The sequence below is a fragment of the Orcinus orca genome, chromosome 20 (genome assembly GCF_937001465.1).
Source record: "Orcinus orca chromosome 20, mOrcOrc1.1, whole genome shotgun sequence".
Classification (NCBI taxonomy): Eukaryota; Metazoa; Chordata; class Mammalia; order Artiodactyla; family Delphinidae; genus Orcinus; species Orcinus orca.
Window position 1 is genome coordinate 16727667 of NC_064578.1, and position 27698 is coordinate 16755364.

The 27698-nt window shown below is 37.3% G+C and overlaps 1 pseudogene; it reads left to right on the top strand.

Annotated features, from left to right (window-relative positions):
• Positions 1 to 7439: 7439 nt before the first annotated feature.
• Positions 7440 to 27097, top strand: LOC101280912 (60S ribosomal protein L18a-like; annotated as a pseudogene).
• The last annotated feature ends 601 nt before the right edge of the window (positions 27098 to 27698 follow it).

A 27698-nucleotide genomic window follows, 5' to 3' on the forward strand; every position in this document is an offset into this window, starting at 1 on the left:
AGACCACTCTGCATTTGTTTTGGATGCACTGTTGCTGAATGAAAATCTATAATGCTGGCAAACTGATCAATAATCCCTCAACTGAGAGAACACTGTAAAGATGTCACATCAGGAGAAACAACTAGCTCAAAGAATTAAGTTAACATGTATAACTCCGAATGGGAAGGTTTCACCTCCATGAAACATTTAATCAAATTAGGCACAGGAAACCACAGTAGTATATGGAAAAGGACCTTTTCATCAACGCTTTAATTAATATCCTTATTAATTACTCATCCAATGGAACACTAATCTATATAGATCAAGCTTTACTGGACTAAAAGGAAATCCCCTGAACAAAGATTCCTTTGGATTTGCCCAATATATCGTAAAGTTTTTTAAATTTTAAAAATAAAGTTACATAACATACCATGTAAAGTATACACAATGACTGGCCCTAAATCTACACCCTTACCTGTATCTACATCCTTGCCTTATAGTGGGTTTGGGTGAGTGGCACATGGGCAGTAATACCAGTGAAGTATCTCTCCTGAATGTTGTTCTACAATTCCCACAAGGCTGCTTTCTGTGTTTCTGTCCTCTAGTGGGCACAATTCTGTTATTGTGCCATCTACATTCCCTTATTGTATAATCATGGATGCCTGTTAAATGGACACAAGATTCATTTCACTTTCTCTATTTGTCTAATTTATAATCCCACACAGACAGCTAGAACACAAAGTAACAAATGCCGAAAGAATTACTGTTGCCGTGATAGTTTTCACAAATAAATTAAGTGTTAAGTAAGCTGCATTCCACAAAGACCTAGTAATTCCTCTTTAAAGATAATTGAATAAATTAGTGGTATTGTCAACTTCTAAAGCTTTAACACATTTTAGAGATCATCATTTAACAGGACTGAGGCTAAATGATTTCTCCAAAATATCCAATCCTACTCAATGAAAAACCCAGGGAAAGAATGTACCCAATGCTGAGAGAAATTCCTATGTCCTTAGACTCAAATCAAATTCTGATAGGAGGGTGAACACCAACACCTTTAAAAAGACAAGTCAGTGTAAACCCAAAGGGTCTCTGGAGAGGAAAAGGAAGAAGAAGAGTATCAGCAGGCTTTGATAAAGAAATGAAAAAAAATTTCACCACAGGTACATTCATTTCAAAAAATGTCAGTGGTAATAACCAAGTTGATGTTCATCTCAACACAAGACTTTGGGAGCATACATTTTTTACCTTCACAACTCTAATATGATTGCACATATCTTAATGTATTTATCTAATGGTTTTCATCCAGTATTACTCAGGGTTGTCCAGAGAAAAGGAACCAACAGGACATGTGTATGTGTGTGTGTTTGTAGATAGATAGACAGATTTTAAGGAATTGGTTCATTTGATTATACAGGCTGACAAATCCCCAATCTGCAAGGCAGGGTAACAGTTAAGAGACTCAAGAAGTTCCTATTTCATCTCAAGTCCAGAGGCAGAATTTCTTCTTCTCAAGGGAACTCAGTCCTTTTCTACTAAAGCTTTCAACTGATTGGATGAGGCCCACCCATATTATGGAGGGTAATCTGCTTTACTCAAAGTCTACTGATTTAAATGTTAATCTCATCTTAAAAATACCTTTACATAAACATCTAGAATAATGTTTGACCAAATATCTGTGTACCACAGCCTAGCAAAATTGACACATAAAATTAACTACCACATATCCATCCATTCATTCAAAAAGCTTTTATTTGATGCTACAATGTGCAAAGCACTGTGCTAAGTGCTGCTGACACAGAAATGTTAGCTTTTACACTAAAATTTTTATTTATAACACTTAATGAGGGGAGCTACATTGGTTTGGCATACTTTTTGACCTACAACTTTTGCACATTTCTTAAAACTCTGTTATTGTCTTTATATAACTTTCTACAAGATTAACTGGCTTATGTGCTTCAGAAGCACATTAACACTGCTCTTAAGATATGAATAAGAAAAATACCTTAGTGTATACTGCAAATCACAAACAACAATGCACTAATTTTAATACAGATACATGAAATATATCTTCTTACCATTATGGTGTAAACCAAGGTTTTAAAGTAATTTATTTATAATTCTTTTGAAAATAATGCCTTGAAGTAATTAATTTTTTTAATGGCCAATAGAGCTTTGGAAAGTGCAAAATGGTATGGGCAGAAAGCGCAAGAAATAGGTTATTTTTGAAAAAGAGACAGTGACTTAAATGGTAACCTAAACCATGAGGTGTTCTTTTTATCATTCTTTTTTTCTTAGGTTAGGAGGTTATTAACCTGTATCCTGGGGTGAGTGAGCACCAATTACATCAATGGGATAGATAAATGAAATGCAAATTAAAAATTAAACATATTCTGACAACATTAGAGTCCTAACAGTATTTTTAATAAAAAAAGAAAGATAAAAATGTTTTCTCCATTTTGATTTTTGATACAGTGATGGGGGAAGTGGTTTGATATATAAACCAATGCCAGCAAAAACAAAAGATTTTTGTGTTTTCCTTCATTCCTTATTTTACACACAGCAGTTTAACAAATGCATTTCAGTATCATTCAAATGGACTCTCTAATCAGTATTTTTTTAAACAGCTTTCTTTGGGAAATTATTGACTACTCTGTTTCAAATTAGAATGGCATATCTAAGGGTCAGGCCTGGGTTTTCACAAATATTTAACTACTTACGGACAAAAGCAATACTTTGCACCAATTGTCACCACTGATGTCATTTCAGAAGCCCTAGCTTTTTACCCACTTCACTGTAAAGAATACTTTTCCCTGGATAATCAGTCCTGTAGTCTATTAAAGTCCTGCAAATTCCAGGATCTGCCACTTATCAGCTATGTGGCCCTGATCACAGACTTCATCTCTCCCTGCCTCAGCTTCCTCATCCACAAAATGGAGAAATTAGGAAGTTGTTATGAAGAATAAATGAGTTAAGATTTGTAAAAGATTTAAAACAGTACCTAGTACATAATAAGTACTACATAAGTGTTAGTAACTACAATTTTTATTATACAGACTAAGACCAAAACTAATTACCTACAATGGTAACTTGCATCACAAAGAAATGTTTATTGGCTACCTTCCCTTCCTTTTTTCACTTCCCTAATGCCCTATTGTGCCTCAGATTCAGCTTCTGGGAGAAGCCAAATTAAAGTAAGCCCATTGAAATGACATGTTAGAAAACTCTGCAGTTAAAGAAAAGAGTTTTAGATCATGTTAGAGATGTTAGAATAATTAGAACTCATTGGGAAAAGCATCAGGCAGCGTGATGATATCAGTTTTGATCTTAACCTTTATCATCTATATGTATCCTGACCTTCAAAATCAGTGAGGAAAGGATGAACTAGTCAATAAATTGAAACCACTAGCTAACCATGGGCAGGGAATTAAATTAGACCTCTTACCTCAGATTGTACACCCCTACAAATGCCAAAAATGTAATCTTGATGTGGAAAAGGCCTTCTAAAAACAGAAAGCTTATTTCTGTACCCCAAGGTCTGCTTCCCAGCTTCCCACTGACAATGGAAATGAGGGGATGGAAGGAATAGAAATTGTGAAAGTGGCAGCTATAAGATTTGGAAACATTGCACATGAAGGACCTGAGGTTAAGTTTCAGAGGACTGTGTAACCTTAATCTTGGATGACAATCAAACAACCTGTACAGCATCATCTCTGTCTTACTCTCATGCTCCAAAACCTTCCAAGGCTCTTTACTATCTAACAAGTGAAGTAAAAAGTCCTTTAGCTGAATATTGTGAGATTCAAGACCCTAAGCTACTTTTCAGCCTCATTTTTAACACTCCCCTAATGTTTCTCCTACCCCTCAGTCATGCTGATCTTTACATTGCTGTACACACACACACACACACACACGCACACACAATGTGTCCTTTCTTACTTCCCTGCCTAGACTTGAGCTAGGTTCCCTACCTAGAGAGTTTTCCCTTTCACATCCCAGGTCCCTCTCAGAGCCACGGTTTCTCCACATACAGTGGAATGCTAATGAGTGTTTAATAATCACCTCTGGGTGGAGGGAGCCCTGAGTTGTAGAGTTTGCCAATTTCTGTGGTGTAAATACTCTCACAGTGGGTGATTTCAACCTAATAAGGTGACATTAACCCACAGGCAAAATTCCTGAAAACATAACGATAGCCTGCAGAGACGCAATATAAGCCGATTACAGCCTGTCATCCTTCCTAATCCTCCCCCTCATGTCCCAGCACCCACCCCTGCACACAGTAGACATGATTTGAGCCTCCCTGGAACTTCCTCTCCCCTTAGAGCACTTCGTATTTAACTTGCATTATTCTCTTCATATGTTTCTTCAAGAATTTGCTTTATCTCCCTATAGATTAAAAACTATGTGAGGGCTGTTTCATTGTGTGTGTGTGTTTTTTTGTTTTTTGGGTTTTTTTCCCTTGTTAAAGCCCCTACAGAATTTGAGCAAGGGGGCCTGGACAATGGAGTTCTGAAGCATTGACTTCCCAGGGCCCAGAGCAAGATGGAGCAAAAAAAACCAAAGATTCATAGAGATTGGTCAGGGAAATTTTTTACCTGCTCAAAAGTAGTAGTATGAAATTTGTCTTCTACTACAAAAGAAATGACAGCCTGTTGCCTTGAATGTTTGATCCTGCTTATTTACCCAATGTATTGATAGAAGTGAGTCATGGAAAAGAGAAAAGATAATCCAGGATATTTGCCTCCTGCTTTCAGTTTTGTCCTCTAGGCATGCCACCTGGGCCTCAACACCCAAGGAAACGTCTTGTCCTACAGAAAATGAATCCCATTCTCCTCCTCTCCTTATCCCCCTAAGGAAGTTTGCTCACTGAGAACATGATATTATTGAGGGTAAGGATCATGTCTTCTTTGCTTTTATAATCCCCAGGGCCAGCCTAGTGTTTGGTATCCAGCAGGAATTCAATGAAAGTATAGTAAGTAAGCAAAATAATGTTTTCATCCAAAAAAGGCAATGGATTTGGACTAATAGTAGAGTGGGTGTTATTCATATTCATATTCCTTCTCAATTGAGCCAAATTTTAGAGTCTTACCCAGGGGATAGATTGTAGCAGTCAGGACACCTGTTTGCCCCAAAACCTAAACACTGAACGACTTTTGAGTTCTCCATGTGCTTGTTATTAGGGTGATGTAAAGACTCAAATGACTTATATTCATTCTTCCCTCCTGCCAATACTTATCTAGTACCTTTCATGTGCCAGACCCAGTGCTAGACAATGAGCACATTTCTTCAATGTTAGCACTCATTTTTGCTCAATACAAAAGAATAAAAGAAAGTTTCATGAAATTCTTGAATGCCCTGAGACACAAGGCATGACACAATAGCATAACAATCTTAAAGAAAGTATCTACTTCCAAATGCACACTCGGTATATAAAACACATGTAGTTGCCAATTTTTTCTAAACTACACATCTTTGAATTACACACAAAGAGAATTAATACTGGAAGGTTTTGAACACTATTAGTATGGTATTAAACATGTTTTAAGGTATAGTCCTAAGGAGACAATGAGCTCAAAGGGCTTGAAAAATTCAAGAAGGGTTTTCTAGATTTCTCAGAAAGTCTTTCCATCATGAAGCCTAAAATGTTGTCATTTAATGGTAGGATTTATCTGCTAGTCATAGACACTTGTCTGTGACAAACAATATGATAGTTCATTCATCAATAAGTATTGTCATTTTTACTGACAAAATGTGTGCCTTATCTAACTTCTCACCACCTCCACTGCTGTCATCCAGGTTAAGCCTCCATCATCTCTTATCTAGACTATTGCAGTAGCCTCCTAACACAGCAGTCAATGTCATCTTCCTAAAGCAGAAATCCAACCCACTCCAATGGCTTCTGTGGACTTAGGGAGTCTCCACATCACTCTCACTTCTGACACCAACTACAAAGTTCAGGGGTCTCCAAGATCACCAACATTATGACACCAACTGCAAGTTTGGGAGTCACCATGACTACCTTCAGGTTTGATCATTCTCTAGAAGGACTCATAGAACTCACTGAAAGCAGTTACACTCATGGTTATGGTTTATTACAGTGAAAGGATATAAACTGAAATCAGCCAGGTGAAGTGGAATGTGGGAACTCGAGGAAGATTCCATGCACAAAGCATCCAGTTGTCCTTTCCAGGGGAGTCATGTAAAGCACTAACTTCTCCCAGCAATGATGTGTGACAGTACTCTTGGAGTATTGCCAGCCAGAAAATCTCACCCAACACTTGATATCCACAGATTTTATTGGGGTTCAGTCACCTAGACACAATTGATTGCCTACATGGCTGATGTTTAGTCTTCAGTTTATCTGGAGGTTGAGCTGCTCTTGCATGGCCCCAGATCACCATCATAAATCACACTGTTAGACTATGTGGTGTGGCTCAAGATTCTCGGGTAAACAAAGACACTCTAAGTAAGCAGAAAATCACAAGGAGCTGCCAGAAGCCAAAGGCAAGGGCCAGACCTCTCTTTAGGTAAGTTTAATTGTTCCCAATACATTTAAAACAAAAACTTATCACAAAGCCAGATAAGATCTGGCCCCTACGTGCCTTTCCTACATCTCCATTTCCCCATCGGGTGCTGTGTTCCAGTCACATCAGCCTTCTTGTAGTTCCTGGGACACATCCAGCTCCAGCTCAGGGCTATTGTTCTTGCTGTTCCTTTTGTCTAAATGCCCTTCCCCAGATCTTCACGTGGATGCCTGCTGTTTATCAAATTAAATGCCACCTCCTCAGAGGTGTTCCCTAAACACCCTAGCAAAAGCAGCTGCAGCCTGCCTCCTAACACACACATGCACATGTGCACAGTGTACATACACACATGCACACACTACACATATGCACCACAAGCAGAGATGTGTACATGCACACACTGCACGAATGCACCACACACACACACACACACACACACACACACACACACACACATGCTCTCACTCTACCACATTACCCTGTTTTTCATCATAGCACTTTTTAGGACCTAAATTACGTTAACTATTTGTTTACTGCCTCTGTTGTTTACAGTAGAATGTTGTAAGCTCCATCTTGTTCACCAATCTTTTCCTGATATACAGATTGGTACCTAATCCCCAGTATGTGGATTGAATATGTGCCCGATATTAGACAGATATAGACACACAGAATTATAATTTACCTGAGCTGGTTTCAGATCAAGTATATACCTGCAGCATTAAGAACAAGTCTCATTTTCTTAGCAAGAGACTAGACATTGTATTTATAATAAACCAAGGGAAAATGCTAACAGGAATATATGAAATATGATCAAATGAATGAGTCTGTTTTCCTACACGTACTGTTTAATCAGTCTCATTATTTTGTGGCCATATATTACAATGATGACTTAACTATAAGGTCATCAGTGGTAGAAAGAAAATACAAGATGCCAGGATGGACTCAGGAGAGCAAAAGGTGAGTCTCCTTATCTTTTCTTCCGTATGAGAAAAATCTGAATTCTTACTCAATGTTACCCAATAAAAAGTACAAGCTGATTATTCAGCGATTAAAAAGAAATGAACTGGGCTTCCCTGGTGGTGCAGTGGTTGAGAATCTGCCTGCCAAGCCAGGGGACATGGGTTTGAGCCCTGATCTGGGAAGATCCCACATGCTGCAGAGCAACTAAGCCCGTGTGCCCCAACTACTGAGCCTGCACTCTACAGGCCGCAAGCTACAACTGCTGAAGCCCGTGTGCCGCAACAGAAGCTACCACAATGAGAGGCCCACACACCGCAACGAAGAGTAGGCCCCACTCACCACAACTAGAGAAAGCCTACGCACAGCAACGAAGACCCAACGCAGCCAAAAATAAATAAAATTAAATAAATAAATATATTTTTTAAAAATGAGCTATCAAGCCATGAAAAGACATGGATGACTCTTAAATGCATATTGCTAAGTGAAAGAAGCCTATCTGAAAAGGCTACTTACTGTATGATTCCAACTATATGACATTCTGGAAAAGGCAAAACTATGGAAACAGTGAAAAGAACAGAGATTGCCACCAGCGGTTGAAGGGAGCAGGTAAGGATGGGTAGGATAGTGACAGATGGAACACAGGACAGTGAAACTGTTCAATACGATACTGTAATGGTGGATAATGTATTATACGTTTGTCAAAATCCATAAAAGATACAACACCAAGAGTGAACCCTAATGTAAACAATGGACTTCAGTTAATAATGATATATCAACATTGGCTCATCAACTGTAATAAAAGTACCACACTGCTAAAAACAAGGCAACAGACCCAAAATTAAATCACTTATGCTAAGCCCCACTGCACCAAACCAAGACATAATTACAGTTTTGGCCTCTCCCAAAAATGGAATCTTAAACCAGTCAGTCAGGAATCACCTGGTCAGCACTAGTTAGGTAAACTGCCTAGTAGACGCCTGCCACCCCCTAAAGGAAAGTGACCTTGCCATAACCAATCCACTTTTTGCTAGTACTGGTATCCCGCACTTTTTGAAAGTTTGCTTTATGCCACTTTGCTTTTACGAAAGATCTACATTAGTACCTGTTTTAGTTAACCAAAAGAAATCTGAAGAGGATTTTCACTTTTACAAAAAAAAGGCAAAAAATGAAAACAGGGTTCAGCATTTGTTTTGCAGCAAGCCTTTATAGAGGCAGCAGGCAAACAGAGCAGCAAAAGTGGCACCACCAAGCTCTTTCCCCAGGAACTACACTCAGCATCTCAGCAACAAGAAGCCATAACTTTGGGCTTCCCTGGTGGTGCAGTGGTTGAGCGTCTGCCTGCCAATGCAGGGGACATGGGTTCGTGCCCCAGTATGGGAAGATCCCACGTGCCGTGGAGCGGCTGGGCCCATGAGTCATGGCCGCTGAGCCTATGCATCCGGAGCCTGTGCTCCGCAACGGGAGAGGCTACAACAGTGAGAGGCCTGCGTACCGCAAAAGAAAAAAGAAAAAAGCCATAACTTTGAAATGTGTCTGCAAGCGTCTGTGCTTTATCTAGATTTATTTTGTGCATCTGTTAGCAAGATATGTCTTAAGGTAATTGTTTTTTTTACTTTACACCATTTCGGCTTATGAAAGGTTTCATAAGAATGCTCTATTTTTGGACTGAGAGCAAAACTTGTACAAATTCCTGTCCCACTCCCTTCTGTCTATAAAAGTCTTTAATTTTGTACAGCTCCTTGGAGCTCCTTTCTGCATGCTAGACGGGATGCTGCCTGATTCACTAATTGTTGACTAAAGCCAGGAAGACTTTATAATTTACTTAGTCAAATTTTGTTTTTTAACAACACTAATGCAAGATGTTAACAGGAGAAAGGAGGCAGGAGCATATGGGAACTCTGTACTTTTCCCTCAATTTTTTATAAACCCAAACTGCTCCAAAAAATAAACCCTATTAATTTTTTTAAAGTACAAGCTTCATTTCTTTTCATGGAAATTTAAAAGGCTATTTCATCAATTCTAAATGCATTAAGACACAGAGAATCTTACCCATTTTTTAGCTAATTACAACCTGTTTTCTCATCACATTTCTAGATTCTGTGTAACAGATGGTGAAAATGTCTATTCTAAAGGCCTAAAAAGTATTCCTGTTCAAGAATGGTGGCTATTATCCAGCATCCTCCATGCAAGGGTTAGAATACCCAGGGTAGGATGCGGGGAGAGGGGGCCACACATTGGGAGACGGGGATAACAGAAAGCAAATCCTCTGGGTGCTAACAAGAATAGAGGGAACTCCTAGAGGAATTAAAAGTAACCCCCACAAGGAACCTAGAGAAATCATCTATACAAAGAAAGAAATGACTTGTTTGAAATTCATTCACACTGGCAGGGTCAATAGAAAAATTTCAATGTAAATAACTGGCGACCTTAAATATATGTTTGCTGAATGCTGAAGCACCGGAGGCAGAAATAAGCAGAGATTTCTGCAATGGCCAAATGTTGCCTCTTATCACAGTGGAAAGGGCATTAAAAGAGAGGCCCTGAGAATGTAGCAAATGTAGATGGAGGCCAATCAGATACCCCTGTGAGAGATTTTTAAAGATTTTTTTTTCCTATTCTCTTTGTAGTCCATTAGGATTGGATAAGATCTGGGGGAGTGACAGTGCACCATTATTTTAACCTCAGAGTTGAAGCAAAATACGAAGGGATTAATGTGGCTTTTCCCCCTCCCAGGAACATCTTCACCTTTGCACCACCATCGCCTCATTTGTCATCAGGAAGCTGGGGACAGTTATGCAGGGAACAATGGCAGCAGCGCCACAGCACTGTGGGTTTCATGCTATTTCTGTCTCTATAAAATCTTCAATAATTTGTTTACGACTTCCAAAATTCAACAATAGGGTGCAAATGCGATTCCACTTATGTTAATGTGTGCTTCCTTCTCGCATATCAGATTCTGAATAAAAATTAGGCAAGTACTCTGTTTTGAAAATATATAAGATGTGAACTTGCTGAGAGGGAAAAAAAAAAGGCCTCCAAATGCACTATCCTATCAAACACATTTTTTTTAACTTAATAACTTAAGTGAACTGTTAGTGAAATTACAACCTGCTTGTGACACAATAAATTTACAACAAAATTCATTCCATAAATTATTCAATTCTGCAACTGCAGTCAAGGAGAGAAATATCACCAGGAGTAGGTGATTAGCATGTGAAAGGAAAAACCCATTTCCCCACCGAAACAATCACTGTCAAATTCTCCTATTGGAGTTTTGTAAAAATTACCATTAAGAACACACATTTAAGTCTTTGTAGTTCCTATAAAAGGACTAAGTATTTGATTTACATTAGATTCATTTGTTCTTTCTTCAACTGTCTCTTTCTCCTACAAACCATAACTGCCTCAATAAATACTTGCTCAATCAAGTATGCATTAAAACAAAAGAATTTAACTTCAATAAAAGTGATGAATCAGGGCCAGAAGTTAACTTTCCTTTCCTCTGTATATTTGGCTTCCAGGTAAGCAAAGCAGAAATTTACATTCGCTGTTCCACAGGGGAGTAATATAGGTTTCTATTGTGTGGTTGGTCACATTTGTAGATTATTTCCTAAATCATTTGAAGCCAGAGTTGCAGGGCAAGGGGGTTTCAACCAAACTATATCAGTGAACATTTTCTGCGGGCAACGTATCTATGTAAATGGAACCATACACTTTCTACCAACTCAACGCATAAAAGATGGTGCTAGTGGATTAAGAGTTCCAGGATCCAGATGGCTTTCTGAAATCTGGGTTACAAACCCCTAGGTGTTGGTATTTTTAGCCTACTATTGGGGACATTGCTGGCCCTACATCGTAACTGTTCTTCAATAAACCAAAAGGTAGATGTTGTCACCTTTTTTCCTAAACAACTGAAAAAAGAATGGGGTTATCTTCACATATTAATACGTACATTGCTTTCATTTTAGCAGATGCCTTGGAACTTGTTTTTCTTGGGGATTGTTCTTTTTCTCTTAAGTAGTATGTGGTAGGCAGAATAATGTCCCCCCCTGCCCCGCCAAAGATGTCCATGTCCTATTTCTCAGAACTTGTGAATATATTACCTGGCAAAGGGGAATTAAGGCTGCAGATGGAATTAAGGCTGTTAATCAACTGACCTTAAAACAGATAAATTATCCTGGATTATAATCCAGCGTTTTTAATCACAAGGGTTTTTAAAGGTAGAAGATGGAGGCAGAAGAGTGAGTCCCATTGTGATATGATATGAAAAAGACTTAACTGGCCATTGCTAGCTTTGAAGATGGAGGAAGGGGCCATGAACCAAGGAATGTGGGCTGCCTTTAGAAGATGGAAAAGGCAAGAAAACAAATTCTCCATCAGAGTTTGCAGAAGAAATGCAGCCCATTGACACCTTGATCTCAGACCAATGAGACCCATTTCAGACTTCTGACTTCCAGAACTGTAAGATATTAAATTTGTGTTATTTTTAACTCCCAAATTTGGTGTCATTTAGTAAAGCATCAACAGGAAACTAATACAGAGTACCGAAATACCACTCTCTATTCTGAAAGGCAAATAGTGTGGGGAAAGGAAAAGAATTCTGCCAATTGTTAGCATTTGTTCATAAAGGAAATCACAGAAGAAAAGGCCTAAACATTAATTTTCTACAACTCTTCCTAAAATTACATAGAAAGGAATCATTTGGATGGGTATTTATGTTTTGATTGCTATAACCTTTTTTCCAATTATCAGAAAGATTCCTTAGAATTTATGAGTCTATCTTCCACCAGTAGTGCAATACTTAACCCCATATAAAACTATCCTTTTTTTCTTAGGTAATGCCTATTTTTCACCTATCGTCTGATTCTCCAGAACCATCAGCTACTGCCTGGTATTTAGTTTGTGCTTTGATACACAGACACCATCTAAAAGAGCACCTTTACCTACCTATAAGGTAAATTCTTATGAGATTGTATAGGGAAAGAAAAACTCTTCCTCGACTCTCTTAAGATTCCTGGCTGGACCTGAAAACTAAACTAATGAAAAAAATTAGGATAAAGACATAAAAATTTATTTAATATAAGTTTTGAGTTACACTGGAGCCTTCATAAGGAAATGAAGACCTGAAGAAGAGCTTAAGGCTGAGTGTTTTGATACTAGGTGTGATGAAAAGTGGAAAGTCGGGGGGGGGAATGTGATAAGTCAAAAGGGTACAGGCTAAAGGTAATAACTGGGGAAAATTTAACAGGGCCTGTTCATTTGTACTCCTCTCAGCATTCCTCCATCTTCAGAGATAAGGATGCTCATTCCCTCTGGGTACAGGATGGGTACCTCTCACATGAGGGTCTTATGACTTGCTTCAGCAAAGAAGGGGAAGGTCAGAAAGATTTTCCTGTACCTGCTGTTTCTCAAATTTCAACTTAAAATATTCAATATGCCACGGTACCATATTTGGGGGTATCATGTCCTGAACCCTAACAATTTTCCAGCATGGAAGAAAACAGACATCGAATCACAGTTTGGAAGAGAATAAAGAAACCTTATGTGATCTAGTTAAACTTATTTTATTAGAAAAGCAATCAAGATCCAAAAGGTGGAATTCTGTCCCAAGATCACAGAGTCCAGAGTAAAAGTAGCTTAGAATACTGGCCTGGACCTTTTTCCACAAGGCACAGCGCTACCTATATGGGTTCTTCAAATTCACTTCCTCCTTCATCCAACAAATATTTAAGGAGGGACTGCCTGTGTACTGGGCACTGCTTTAGACATTATGTAATGGGGAATGAGAAATAGCTACATAGTAACTATGTGATAACTGCAAAGTAAATATGTAGTTATCTTCATAACAGAATTAACTATGTTAACTAGTCCAATGGGAGAAAACAGACAATACACAATAAATGAACAAACAAATAAATAACAAGTGCTATAATGAAAATGTAACCAGTTGATGTGATAGAGGACAAGGGACATTTCAGATTGGCTGATCAGCAAAGGATGCAAAAAATCTGAATGACAAGAAGGAGCCAAACACAATAGGGAAAGAACATTCCAGGTGGAGGTAAGAGCCATCGCCAAGGTTATAGAGCAGGGAGCAATCTGACCTTTTGGAGGAATGTCCTGAAGGCCAGCTTAACAAGAACCTGGTAATAAGGGCGACAGAAGTAGTAGACGGGTGGTAGAAAGGTAGGCAAGGGCCTGATCAAGGTCTAGAATCTCCCTATGTTACATGTGGCAATATTCATCCGTATTTTTATTTGTATTGACTTCCATGTTGTAATGTGAAATGTTCATGGAGACAGGTTTGTTTAATACCCAAAGCACCTAATTTTACCAAGTAAATATGAACTCAGGCCTGCCCTTCTTCTTCATGGAGAAGGACTAGTTTCAAAGAAATTAAATCAACAGTAACAACAACAACAAAAAATGAGTGGATTATTGGCACTCATGATGACATTGTGCTAGGTTTAATAAAGTGAAGGCTCACAAGGGCACTGTAAGATAGGGATGAAACAGGGCGAGAGAGAGGCATGGACATATATACACTAACAAACGTAAGGTAGATAGCTAGTGGGAAGCAGCCGCATGGCACAGGGATATCGGCTCAGTGCTTTGTGACCGCCTGGAGGGGTGGGATAGGGAGGGAGACGCAAGAGGGAAGAGATATGGGAACATATGTATATGTATAACTGATTCACTTTGTCATAAAGCAGAAACTAACACACCATTGTAAAGCAATTATACCCCAATAAAGATGTTAAAAAAATAAAATAAAAATAAATATGCTATGCAAGCTAAAAAAAAAAAAAAAGATAGGGATGAAATAAGGACTTCTCTGGTAGTCCAGCAGTTAAGACTCCACACTCCCAGTGCTGGGGGCCTGGGTTCGATCCCTGGTCGGGAAACTAGATCCCACATGCTGCAACTAAGAGCCCGCACACCGCAACTAAAAAGCCTGCACACCACAGCCAAATAAATAAATATTAAAAAAAAAAAAGATAGGGATAAGCTAAAGGAAGGCATATGTTCCCTGCCATGAGCAAGCCCATTAGTGATTACTGAGCACCCATTAAGTGCCAAGCACTCTAGTAAGTTCTTTACCTATATTATCACTAAACAATTTAATATCAGAAGCACTTAAAGTAGCTGGCTCAAACCTGCACACTTAGTGAAGGAATAGAAACTATACATTGGTCTGCCTCCAAACATCATACCTTACCCATTTTACCATCTACCACTGACACTGACCAAAAACTCCCCTGCCCAAGTCACATCACCTCTAAACAACATTTTCTCCATTCTTTTCTTATATGACCAGATGATTTCAAAATCCCTCTCACCTCTAACATTCTGTGATTCCATGATTCTATTATATTGGCACGAATTGCAAACAATGCAACCAACAAGGACTTAATTTCCAAACTATACAAACAGCTCATACAGCTCAATATCAAAAAACAAACAACCCAATTAAAAAATGGGCAGAAGACCTAAATAGACATTTCACCAAAGAAGACATACAGGCACATGAAAAAAATGCTCAACATCTCTAATTATTAGAGAAATGCAAATCAAAAGTACAATGAGGTATCACCTCACAAGGGTCAGAATGGCCATCATCAAAATGTCTACAAATAACAAATGCTGGAGAGGGTGTGGAGAAAAGGGAACTCTCCTACACTGTTGGCGGGAATGTAAATTGGTGCAACCACTATGGAGAACAGTATGGAGGTTCCTTAAAAAACTAAAAATAGAAACTAATACAATACTGTAAATCAACTATAGTTTTTTTAAATTTTAATTAAAAAAAAAGAAAGAAATGCTTCCTTCCATCAAGAAGTCAGATTCTTGCCCACACCCTCTGAACACCAAGGAAAACAAACCAATCTGCCCCCGCTGGTGGGGAGAGGACAATAACAGGGGTCAGTACTAACTGATGGTGTTCTTTTATTTCCTTATCACCAAATCATTATCTACCTTCATATCCACAAGAGAGTCAACCTCAACAATGTTTGTGTATTGAGACACCATTATGAGGAAACTGCATTCACAGACGAACTTTAAGTACAGCTCTCAGTAACTCAATTTGTAAATGTCTGTACTTTCTCTCTCCATATTCGGCTAACCGTCTTCTATTCAAAATCAAGTAGCAACAAACACAAAATTTGTTTCTAAGAAGCACAAACTATTTCAGGGAAGTAAAGTTCTCTGCCTTAGAGACTTCTAACAAAAAAGAAAAGATTCAATGGGAAAGACAGGTCAGCCTGGAGCCTTTGGGCACCATCCTGCCAACACAGGTGCTAAGAATAGACCAACACAGGAAAGCAGAGTAAAGAGGCAGAGAGAGTTTTTGAAGTCTTGATGACCCAATTTGAACTCCTGGATCCAACTGTGTCTGAAGCCTATTGTACTTTTCAGGTAGTTGAACCAATATATTCCTTTGTTTTGCTTAAGGGAGTTTAAGTTGTGTTTTCTGTTGCTTGCAAGGAAAAAAAGTCTAATATCCCATTTTATACTACAGTGTTAATATAACATTCTTCAATCACAAAAATTCCATGAAAATCTACTGAGTGTGTCTGTAGAACAGACACACACTTAAACTCTTAGAGAGCCAGTGTGAATCCTTTTCAACTAAAAGGAAATGTGTTTATAGAATTACTCTAGAAGCAACTACATAGGAGTGTCTATATTCCTATCTCTGCAGCAGAAGAAAACTTCAGCAATATGTTTTTTAAAAAACAGGTTCTTCTGTCCCTCTCCCCATCCTTCATTTTCATTTTTAGTAGGTCACCAGCATGTCATCTTTGTGATACATCATATATGGGACTCCCCTGATAAATAGATATAATGTAGAAAAATACTTAAGATTAAATACAATTTTCTAATAGGTATCCAAATTATGTATACATATAAATACACTGTCCCATGTATGAACAAAAAAAGCCTTCCCCCACTAGACCATGTATGCTTTGTCTTTACATAATTGCATGATTTGGCAAAATTTGTTTTTCCATTCTCCTAGGAAACAAGAACGTTACACTTTAGTAATTAGTAGTAAATCTAACTGTAAAAGCAACCTGTATCTGGAGATCTTAACAAGCGGTGAGATCACAATCCATCTGGAGAAAGATGGACTGATAGAGAAATGTAAATCAGTACACAGTGCCATGAAGGCAAATCCTGTGTAGCCCATTCAGAGGAATGTTCAAGGAGATAATGTAAAGAACAGATGGGGAAAGCAGTGGACACAATCTGCACTGATGTTCACAGTAACATTAAATAGATCAAGAGATGACAATAATGACACCACACATTTATTATGAAAAGCCTGTTCTCAAAAAATTCTAAAGCACTTTGCCAACTCTTAGGTCAAATGCTGATGGTCATAAGCAATATTGAAAGGTGTGATTCCTATTTTTCCTATATTCGAGACCTGAGGCACTCAGATTCTGAGAGTTGAGCCATATGGAAGCATGTGTTGTAGAATATTTCTAATGAGACATTAAAAGACAACCACCAGGGGCTTCCCTGGTGGCACAGTGGTTGAGAGTCCGCCTGCCGATGCAGGGGACACGGGTTCGTGCCCCGGTCCGGGAAGATCCCACATGCCGCGGAGCGGCTGGGCCCGTGAGCCATGACCGCTGAGCCTGCGCGTCTGGAGCCTGTGCTCCGCAACAACAGTGAGAGGCCCGCGTACCGCAAAAAGAAAAAAAAAAAAAAAAGATATACGATCAAGCTTCCATGAAACGAATGTGAGCTATTGTGTCTATCCTGTGGTTCAGAGCAGAATAGAAATTTAGGTCTCCGGAGCAGGAAATTGTTTACTTGCACACCAATTTTCCAGGACCCATCTTGGAACCACCTTACAGAATGTGAAATGGAAAAGCTGTGTGACAAGATTGAAATGATGAAATCCTGAGATTTCTGCTATATGGGAAGATTGGAAGTAATGCTTACCAGAAAAAGATGGTTCAAAATGTATAAATTATGTCATTAAGATGCACAATAAGATTTTGAAGGGAGGGCTATTACCAAGGAGGGGCATTAAAGGTGATTTGTAGGAACAGCTCAAGTTTGAAATAGTGTGTCGAATTCAATGGGCCCAGATGGTTCACCAAAGCCTAGTTTTTAACAGTTTGCTAATCATCTTAGTTTTACGAAATATTTTACAATACAACCTTATGCATCACTTAGTAAAAATTTAGTTAGTACTTCTACATTTATTAAAACCAGTGGGACCCATGTAATTTAGAAACCACATTACTCTTTGACTACCACCTATTATAATTATTTAGTGACTATTTGATGAAACTTTGAAACACCTAGGAAACATTTATTACATTCTCACAGTCTAGGCACATAATCTATCATTTAAAGTACAGTGAAAGCTATTATCTATAAATTAGCTAAAGAACACATTTCTAAGGGCAATGAAAACTTGAAGTACCACTGATCCTGGAAAGTGAATTCTCAAATTATTGGAGGATTTCAATATCATTACTAAAAAGCAGTGTGTGAATACTGTTGGAGGAATAACAAAGTTACCATGGCTTTCTATTTTCTGGTAGCTTTTTTTTTTTTTTTTTTAATTTTCTGGTAGCTTTGATTGGGCATTGTCATCCCGGCAGGCCTAGTAGGGCATCACTTCCTTCTTATGCTTATAGAAGACAAATCCAGTGAGTCAGCTATAGCCCATTCAGGATTCATCTCTTAGGTCCAGCTCTACAGTACCTCATGTTTGTAATTCACTTTGTTTTCCTAATCTTGATCCCCCTGGGCTGGTATGTCATTCTCAGTCCCAAGTATATCCATAGTCTACAATCTTCAGCCATGTTTGTCCAGGTGATTCAATTGGCCTTCTGCCTTTGCACAGCCATGTTCCACACTGAGCAATGCCTTGTCTCCAGAATGCCTATTTCAGTCCCAGACTCCATGAATCGTTCTCCATAGCCCCTTTCGCTGAAGCCTAGACCTGTCCCCTGAACTCTTAGCACTGACTCTTGTTCTATATCAAAGGAGGGCCCCTGGAATCAAGACATGAAAAGTGGCCAGGACTATTGTAGGCAAAGAGATCAGCATGAAGGATGCTCAGACATAGGAGGGACTCAAAATGCTCAAGGAACTGCTGGGAGATCACACAGCCCATTCAGCAAGGCAACTTTAAAAAAAATAAAAAATCGCAAAAGCCTGCACCACCTATACACATAGATCTAAAAGTAATATTTTGATGTTCGAAATCCCCAAGAATCCAGTATTATATTACGTTATGCACTTTCTAAACCAAGAACATAAGTTCATGTATTTTTGTAAAAGTTTTTTTAAAGAATCTTAACCATAAGAATTTAAGCAAAGTGGGTTTGGTGGTGGCTTGGGGGTTGGTGGTGGTGGTGGTTATTTCGGAGGTTTTTTGGGGGTTTTGGTTTTGCAGTGGTTGTTTTTGTTTTGTTGATTAGGAAGATCCATTTCCATTTTCTGAGCATTCTGGTTAATTGTGATTTAAGAGCATGTAAATGCTGTGGTCATCTATTGCTGAATAATAAACCACTCAAAACTTAATTGTATAAAACAACCACCAGGGAATCTCCAATATAAAGAAGAACATACAACCAAGAATCACTAAACATTTTAGGAAAACCAACACCACAGAAGAGAAGTATCCAATAGAGGAAGAATTAACACATGGAGAAACTGAAACCCTCTTAAATTGATTGCTGGTGGGATAGCAAAGTTGTGCGGGTACTCTGTAAAACAGTTTGGCAGTTTCTCAAGACGTTAAACATAAAGGTATCATGTGATCCTGCAATTCCACTCCGAGGTATACCCAAGAGAACTGAAAACATATGTTCACACAAACACTTATACACAAATGTTCATAGCAACATTATCCATAATCACCCCATGTCCATCAACTGATTAATGGATAAACAAAATGTGGTATATCCGTACAATAGAATACTATTCATCAATAAAAAGGGATAATAAAAAGTTCTGATACATGCTACAACACGGATGAGCCTTGATAATATTATGCCAAGTGAAAGAAGCCAGCCACAAAGGCCACATATTCTATGATCCCATTTATGGTCCCCAGTAGTCAACTCTATAGAGACAGAAAGTAGAGTAGAGATTGTGAGAAGCTGTGAGGAGGAATCACTGACAATGGGTACAGGGTTACCTTTTAAGTAATGAAAAGGTCCTGCAACTAGATAGTGATAATGGTTGCACAGCTTGGTAAATATACTGAAAATTACTAAATTGTACATTTTAAAAGGGTGGATTTTTTGGTATGTGAATTATATCTCAATAAAGCTATTATAAATATATATGTAGTTATAAATAAATATGTCAACAGTAAATATATTTAACATATATAAATGATAAAACATTGCATCCATAAAAAAAAGAGTAGGCATCTACGAGAAAAAACAAATTAGAGATACAGTAAACAGAACAATTGTCACTGAGACAAATAGATCAAGAGAATAGAATATAGAGCCACCCAAAATCCACACAAATATAGTCAACTGATCTTTGACCAAAGAGCAAAGGCAATACAATGGAGGAGCAAAGATAATCTCTTCAATGAATGGTGCTGGAACAAGTGGACATCCACATGCAAAAAAATGAATTAGACACAGACCTTATATCCGCCACAGAAACTAACTCAAAATGGATCATAGACCTAAAAGTAAAATGCAAAATTATAAAACTACTAGAAGATAAAGTAGGAGAAAACCTAGATGACTTTAAGTATGGCAATGACTTTTCAGATAGAACAAAGATAAGATCCATGAAAAAACTAATTAATAAGCTGGACTTCATTAAAGTTAAAAACTTCTGCTCTGCCAAAGACAATATCAATAAAATGAGAAAACAAGCCACAGACTGGGAGAAAATACTTGGAAAAGAGACACTAAAAAAGAACTGTTATTCAAAATATAAAAACTCTTAAAAGTTAACAAGAAGAAAACAACCCAGTTTAAAAATAGACAGAAAACCTTAACAGACACCTCACCAAAGAAAAAATACAGATGGAAAATAAGCATATGAAAAGATATTCCACATTGTACATCATCAGGGAAATGCAAATTAAAACAACAAGATACCACTACATGCCTCTTAGTATGGCCAAAATCCAGAACACTGACAACACCAAATGTTAACAAGGATGTGGAGTAACAAGAATTCTCATTCATTGCTGATGGGAATGCAAAATGGTACAGCCACTTTGTAAGATAATTTGGCTGTTTCTTACAAAACTAAGCATATTGTCACCATATAATCCAGCAATCGTACTCCTTGTTATTTACCCAAAGGAGCTGAAAACAAGTCCACAGAAAAACCTGCTCACAGATGTTCAGAGCAGCTTTATTCATAACTGCCAAAACTAGGAAGCAAGCAAGATGACCTTCAGTAGGTTAACAGATAAACTGTGGTATATCCAGACAAAGAAATATTCAGTGCTAGAAAGAAATGAGCTATGAAGCCACAAAAAGACGGGGGGAAATCTTAAATTCATGGTACTAAATAAAAGGTACTAAATGAAAAGGAAATATACTCTATGATTCCAATTATATGACTGACATTCTAGAAAAGACAAAACTATGGTGATAACAAGATTAGTGGTTGCCAGAGGTAAAGAGTGAGGGGGTGGGTAGGTGGAACACAGAGGATTTTTAGGGCAGTGAAAATATAGTATGATACTATAATGATGGACACATGTCATTTTACATTTGCCCAGTCCCACAGAATGTACAACACCAAGAATGAACCCTAAGGTAAACTATTAACTTTGAATGATTATGATATGTCAATGTAGGTTCATCAGTTGTAACAAAGGTACCATTCTGGTGAGTGATGTTGATAATGGAGAGGTTATGCAGGGGGCTGGGGGCAGAGGGCTGGGGCAGTGGCAGGGTGGGGGTGGGGGGGCAGTAGGGGATATATGAGGAACCTCTATAGCCATCTCTCAATTTTGCTATGAACCTAAAACTGCTCTTTTAAAAAATAAAGTCTTTTTAAAAATCATTGAAATTAAAACCTCAATACATGATCTAAAAAGAAAAGCAGACAAAGCTGTAAACTAAAATAGTCAACGGGAAAATATAACCGAAGAGTTGTCTCAAAACACAGCACAAAAGCTATATAAGTTCAGGAAGGAAAAAAAAAGAGATTTGAAGGATAGATTCAGAAATTCTAAATCACTGTGCTGTACACCTGAAACTAACATGATATTATAAATCAACTATACTGCAATAACATTTAAAAAAATTAAACTAAATTTTAAAAATTCTACATTTGCTAATAGGAGTAAAAGAAGAACAGAGAGGAATGGGTGAGGGTGATAATCAATACACACACACATAATTGTGGGAAATTTTCGGAATGTCAAAGATAAGAAAGAAATCCTAAAAGACTCCAGAAAAGTTCTCCTTCCATTATGAGCACTGCCTATATGTGTGCCACAAAAGATCCCTTGATTTGAGAGCAGCTCTAGGGGTTCCACTTCATCTGTCCTTAGACAGACTGTTCCAGAGAAGACTAATCAAGAATCAATATAGCTGGGTACCCAGGACCATTTGGGTTAAGAACCCCATGTTCCTCTAATCTAGTTCTATGCAGGCTCTCCACATAAAAAACATGCAGAGTGCCTACCATATGCCAGACGCTGGCCGAGACTTGAACCTAAAAGTCTACTGAAGGTATAATTATTTTTCAAAATAACGATACTTTCAAACATGCAAGGATTCTATTTACCATACACAAACTCACTCTAACAAGAATTTCTCAAAAATGTACTCCAGAAAAAAAAAATATCAGAGAGACTGGATATAAAAAGCAAGGGTGAACAAAAGAACCAGCAAAACTAATTAAATTTAAATAAACGTTGATTTCAAACAAACAAAAAATGTTAACAGTTTGGAACTCAAGACTTGAGAAGCGTTGGAGAAAGTGGAAAGTGACAAAAGCAAAACTACATCAAGGTTTTCACATTATTTAGAGACAGGGTAGGGATAGCCCATACAATGGCAGAAAGATATACAATCACTATCTATGTTAAAATTTTAAGTGTAATGACTAGAAAAAAAGAAGTGGAACATATAACTTACAAACCACAAGCGGAGTGAAAAAAATGGAATAGAATAATCTGATCAACCAAAGATAGGCAGAAAGAGGGAGAAACAAATAAGGCACTGTATCGTAGAAAAACAAATAGAAAACATAAATAAGTCCAAAACACTGGTAATTATAATCTGGGTGAAGGATCGCTGTCTATTAAGAAAAGAAACTTAAATACTCCAGTAGAAAACCCACAGACTATATTTAAAAGATGTATCTAAAATAAGACAATACAGAAAGAGTGAAGATAAAAGTATAAGATACACTAAGCAATTCTCAGTATTAGAAAAAAAGAAACCATTTTAGACAAATGCACTAAAAGGACAAAAAGAGGTATTTGCCAAGAAAATGTAACACATGAATTTTTGGGCATATCTAACAACACAGCTTTCAGGAACCAGCATATAAAATAGATGAACAAAAAGTAAGAACACTGAGTATTTGAATAATATAATTAATGAGTTTGACCTAATAGGTATAAAGTAGAACGTTGAACACAACAAAGAACATTCTCCTCAGTCAGGGACACTCACAAAAGAAAACTGACCACATATTAGGTCATGAAGAAAAATCTCATTGACTCCTGTAAAGCAGAAATCATACAAAGCTATACTGAATGATCACAATGAAATAAACTTAGATCATCATCAAGAAGATAGCCCAAAAAATCTACATGGACACAGAAACTTTCCCCTAGACAATAACTCATGTTTAAGAGAAAAATCAATATATAACTCAAAAACTACTTAGAAATGAACGACAATGAGACAATTGTTAAACGCATAGGATTTAGGTAAACAGCACTCAGAGGAAAATTTAGGGGCGTTCCATGACCCTGCTCTCCTACTTCTTGTCATCTTCCCCCAGAAAACATTTCCACCATGCACAGAGGTATGCACAAAGGTTTTTATTGCATCGTTGTTTGTCGCAGTTAACACTCCCTTAAAGATGGATACTTAGGTTCTTTCCAGATCTTCCTAGCTCCACGTTATAGAATATTATTCAATACTTCAACAGAATATAGTTATACGTATTGAAATGGAAAATTTTCCAAGATATAATGTTTAGTTAAATTTTTAAAGCAGAAAAATTAAAATATTGTAACACAATTCATGTTAGAATAATTTAACAAAAATTAAAACTAATGTATTTCTACAGGTACAGGTCTATTTTACAGAGAAAAATGTCAGGAAGAATAGCTGAGGACTAGTGTGTTAGTTTTAGGTAAGAGAGAAGGATGGGAAGAATAAACAAACAGTAATGTTTGAATTTTTTTGAACAGGAAAGTATTTACATAAAATCTGTGTAATAGAAAAAGAAAAGTTAGCTATGTGAATTATCATAAAATAATCATAAAATTCTTCTGTTACAGACAAATTTTGCTGGAACCATTCATTCAGCTTACATACTAATTTTTGCTCAGGCAAATTTTGCCCAGAGAAGTTCTTATTAATAAAGCTAGCTTCTTTTCATTTACAACTTCAGGGGAAAGGAAAACATCAGAAAGTTTTCATTAATGGGTTTAGTTAATTACATCATTTCACATTCTAAATTATCAGACTAGAAAAGCAGCTAAGATAGAAGGGGCAGAAGACATAAATAAAGCCCAATTTTACAAACCCTATTTATTGCTTAAGAATTGTGATGATATTGTCTGCAAAATAAATCTTCAAAGCACTCAGTTTCATCAGTGTCAACGCATTTTAAACACCTGTACCTTAGACTCAGCCTTAAACACAGGGTATCTTTTAAGAGAAAAATTCATCAATATCATTAACTGCACAAGACAGGAACCAAAATGTAAACTACAAACATAAGAATGAAATAAAATGTTACATGAAGAAAGTGCAAGAAAAAAACTGCAACCCATTTCTCTAGCTCTACAATAAAATATTAAAATAATTCAGATACACTGGTTGTTAAATGGGGAGGGAGGAGGATGAATAAAAAAGTTATTCTAATTTAAACAAAATTAATAAAGAAATGTCTGCATAGCTTCTTTTCCTGTTTCTACTTCTAATCATTTATCATGCAAATGAAAGCAGTAATGGAAAATGTAAAGAAAACAAATTCTGCAATATAGTGAAACCCGTACCCAGCAAGAGATAAGACTGAATATCAGAAGGAAAGGGTCTGAAAATTAGCTGTCTGTACAATAACTGGGAGGGAAAACTGTTTTATTTAGCCTGGAGGGATTTTTTTGTAGCAAACTGACTAAATTAAAATCCAGTCTATTAAATCCAGTATCATACTAGAAAATGCCTTTTCCTTGCACTTTTAGATAAATTTTCATTGATCTCATTTTATGCATGATTACATTTTTAATGAGTTGTGCAATATTTCCAGGCTAATTTTAAATCCCCTCTCTCCCCCTCCCCTCCCCCACCCCACTTACGGCTTGCTGGATTAACATTTCTGATAAATTGTTGGACCAGAAAGAAGGAGCATTACCAAGATGAAATAAACTACCTCCATTTTTTTGCAGCTCTAAAGCGATAATAGAATACAAATGCCCACTGTCTAATTATGTCACATCTTCCAATTCATTTCACAAAAACAATTATTTTATTTTTATATAATAGGCATGTTACCTTGTATTCATTATAAATGACCCTGAACAGTATATAGTCTATTAGAATAAAAAATTCACCCCAACACTGATCAAGTAAACTTAGTGTATGACCAACTAAAAAGGAATGACCAAAAGAAGCAACTTCATAAACTAAAGAAAATGGAGACAATTAGAAAATCTATACACTAAGAAATAGTTTTTCTACATACTGACATTGTTTAAAATTAACTTTCAAATACAAAATAATACTGTTCATAACGCTTTAAAAGATCCATTCTCATATGAGACAGGAGGCTGAGAAAGCATGAAAACCTTAGGAAAGTAAGATAATTTTTCTCCACTAGCATCTTCAGGTCTATATGCCAAGAATAAAGATAATTTGATGGGAGTTGCTTGAATTCCAGCCTCTATTCAAGAAAGAAAGTCAGAAACCATTAAAATTGGGACCTATGACCAAGACTATTGTAAGAGTTCTCAACATCTATGCTTCTCCCACTTTAGCTATTTTTATAACTCTCTGTCTGATTCCTTGTGATGACTGAGAGTAAAATTCCATAAACAGATGAATACTTCTAATTCAAAGACTGATAACAAGAATAAACAAATTAATTTCATTTCTATAGTGCTTACAAGAGATATACCTAAAAAACAGACCTTGAAAGATTGAAAATAGAATACAGGAAAAGATTGGCCAAGCTAATACTAACCAGAAGAAAACAGTAATTTTAGTGATTTTTTGTAATTTTAGTATCAAAGTACAAATTAAAGCAAAAAGCTTTAAAAGGAAAATTCCACAGATTTTATATATATATATATATATATATATACACACACACACACGTGTGTATATAGATATACATGCATGTGTATGTATACACACAAACATACATACTTGGACATACATATGTGCATATGCATGCACAAAGTATTAACTTGTATGCTCCTAACACAAAATAGCTTCAAACTATAAAAGTCAAAAACTAAAAAAAAAAAAAAAAAAAAAAAAAAGTCAAAAACTGACAATAATCAGGGGAAAGATTGAACACGTTAAATGGAGACCTGGAAGGTGTTAAAAGAGACACGTATTGAACTTCTAGAGATGAAAACTATAATGCATGAGATGCAAATATGGTGTATGGTATTAACAGGAGATTAGACAAAGTGGAAGCAAAGATTAATAAACTACAAGGCATAGCAACAAACCATCCAAAATGAAACAGAGAGGACCAAGAAAAAAAAACCCACAAGGAAAAAATGAACAAAGCAGCAGTGAACCATGAGACAACCTCAAATGATCAAATATAACTGTCATTCCTTAAAGGATGGGGAGCAAAAAATATTTGAAAAAATAATGCCTAAAATTTTTCCAAATTTGAAAAAACTATAAGCCCTTTTGTGGGTGGTGGCCAGCCTGGAGAGTGTCACGAAGGCTTCATGCACACTACAAGAGCATGAGGTGGTGTGGTGGTGGGGGGGGCCTCCCACCCACTCCCAAATGCCACTCACCACCCCTCTACCACATAAAAATCTTTGTACCTAATCATGCTGTGCTGATACTTTGTGTCTCAGCTGAAGAAGATGAAGTCTTCAGGGGAAATAATCTACTGTGGGCAGGTGTTCAAGAAATCCTCCTGCAGGTGAAGAACTTCAGCATCTGGTTGCATCACAACTCTGACAGAGCGCCCATGTGTACCAGGTGTACTGGGACCTGACCATCACAGGCACTGCCACTGAATGCTATCATGACACAGGTGCCCAGCACAGCACCTGGGCCCACTCAATCCAGATCATGATGGTGAAGCAGATCACAGCCAGCAGGTGCCACCTGCCAATAGTCAAGCAGTTCCACAACTCCAAGATCAAGTTTCTGCCGCTCCACTGAGTCCTACATCACCAGCTTCAATCATGCTTCACCATCAAGAGGCCCAACACCTTCTTTTAGATACAGGGCCCTCCCCATCCCTAGGTCGGCCAAAACAAACTCCTTGTGGGGAAAATCCCAAGAAGCTGAGTGAACCCCAACCATAATTATGAAAAATGAAGAAAACTAAAACACATCATAAGCAAATTGCTTAAAATTGGGGATAAAGAGGAAAATGTGAAAAGTAGTCAGGGGGGCAGAAAAAGAGACACATTATGTACAAAGGATGAGAAACAACAGGTTTCTCATCAGAAGCAAGGTAAGCTAGAAAACAGTGCAACATCTTTGAAGTACTGACTAGGGTAGTGGGGGACAGGGAGGGGGAGGCAAGGGGGAGACAGTGAAAATAGATGGAAAAATGAAGGTGAAACAAAGACCTTATCCAAACATAAAAAACTGAAAGAAATAATCACCAACAGACCTGCACTATAAGAAATAGTAAAGTAAGTGCCTCAAACAGAATGAAAATTATACCAGATGAAAAGCTGGAGGTACACAAAGAAGGAAGAGCACTGGAAATAGAATCTAGAAATGTAAATATAAAGACTTTTTTTAAAAAACTTTAATTTATCTCTTTAAAAGATAACTAACTGTTTAAAGCAAAAATAATAACAAGGTATTG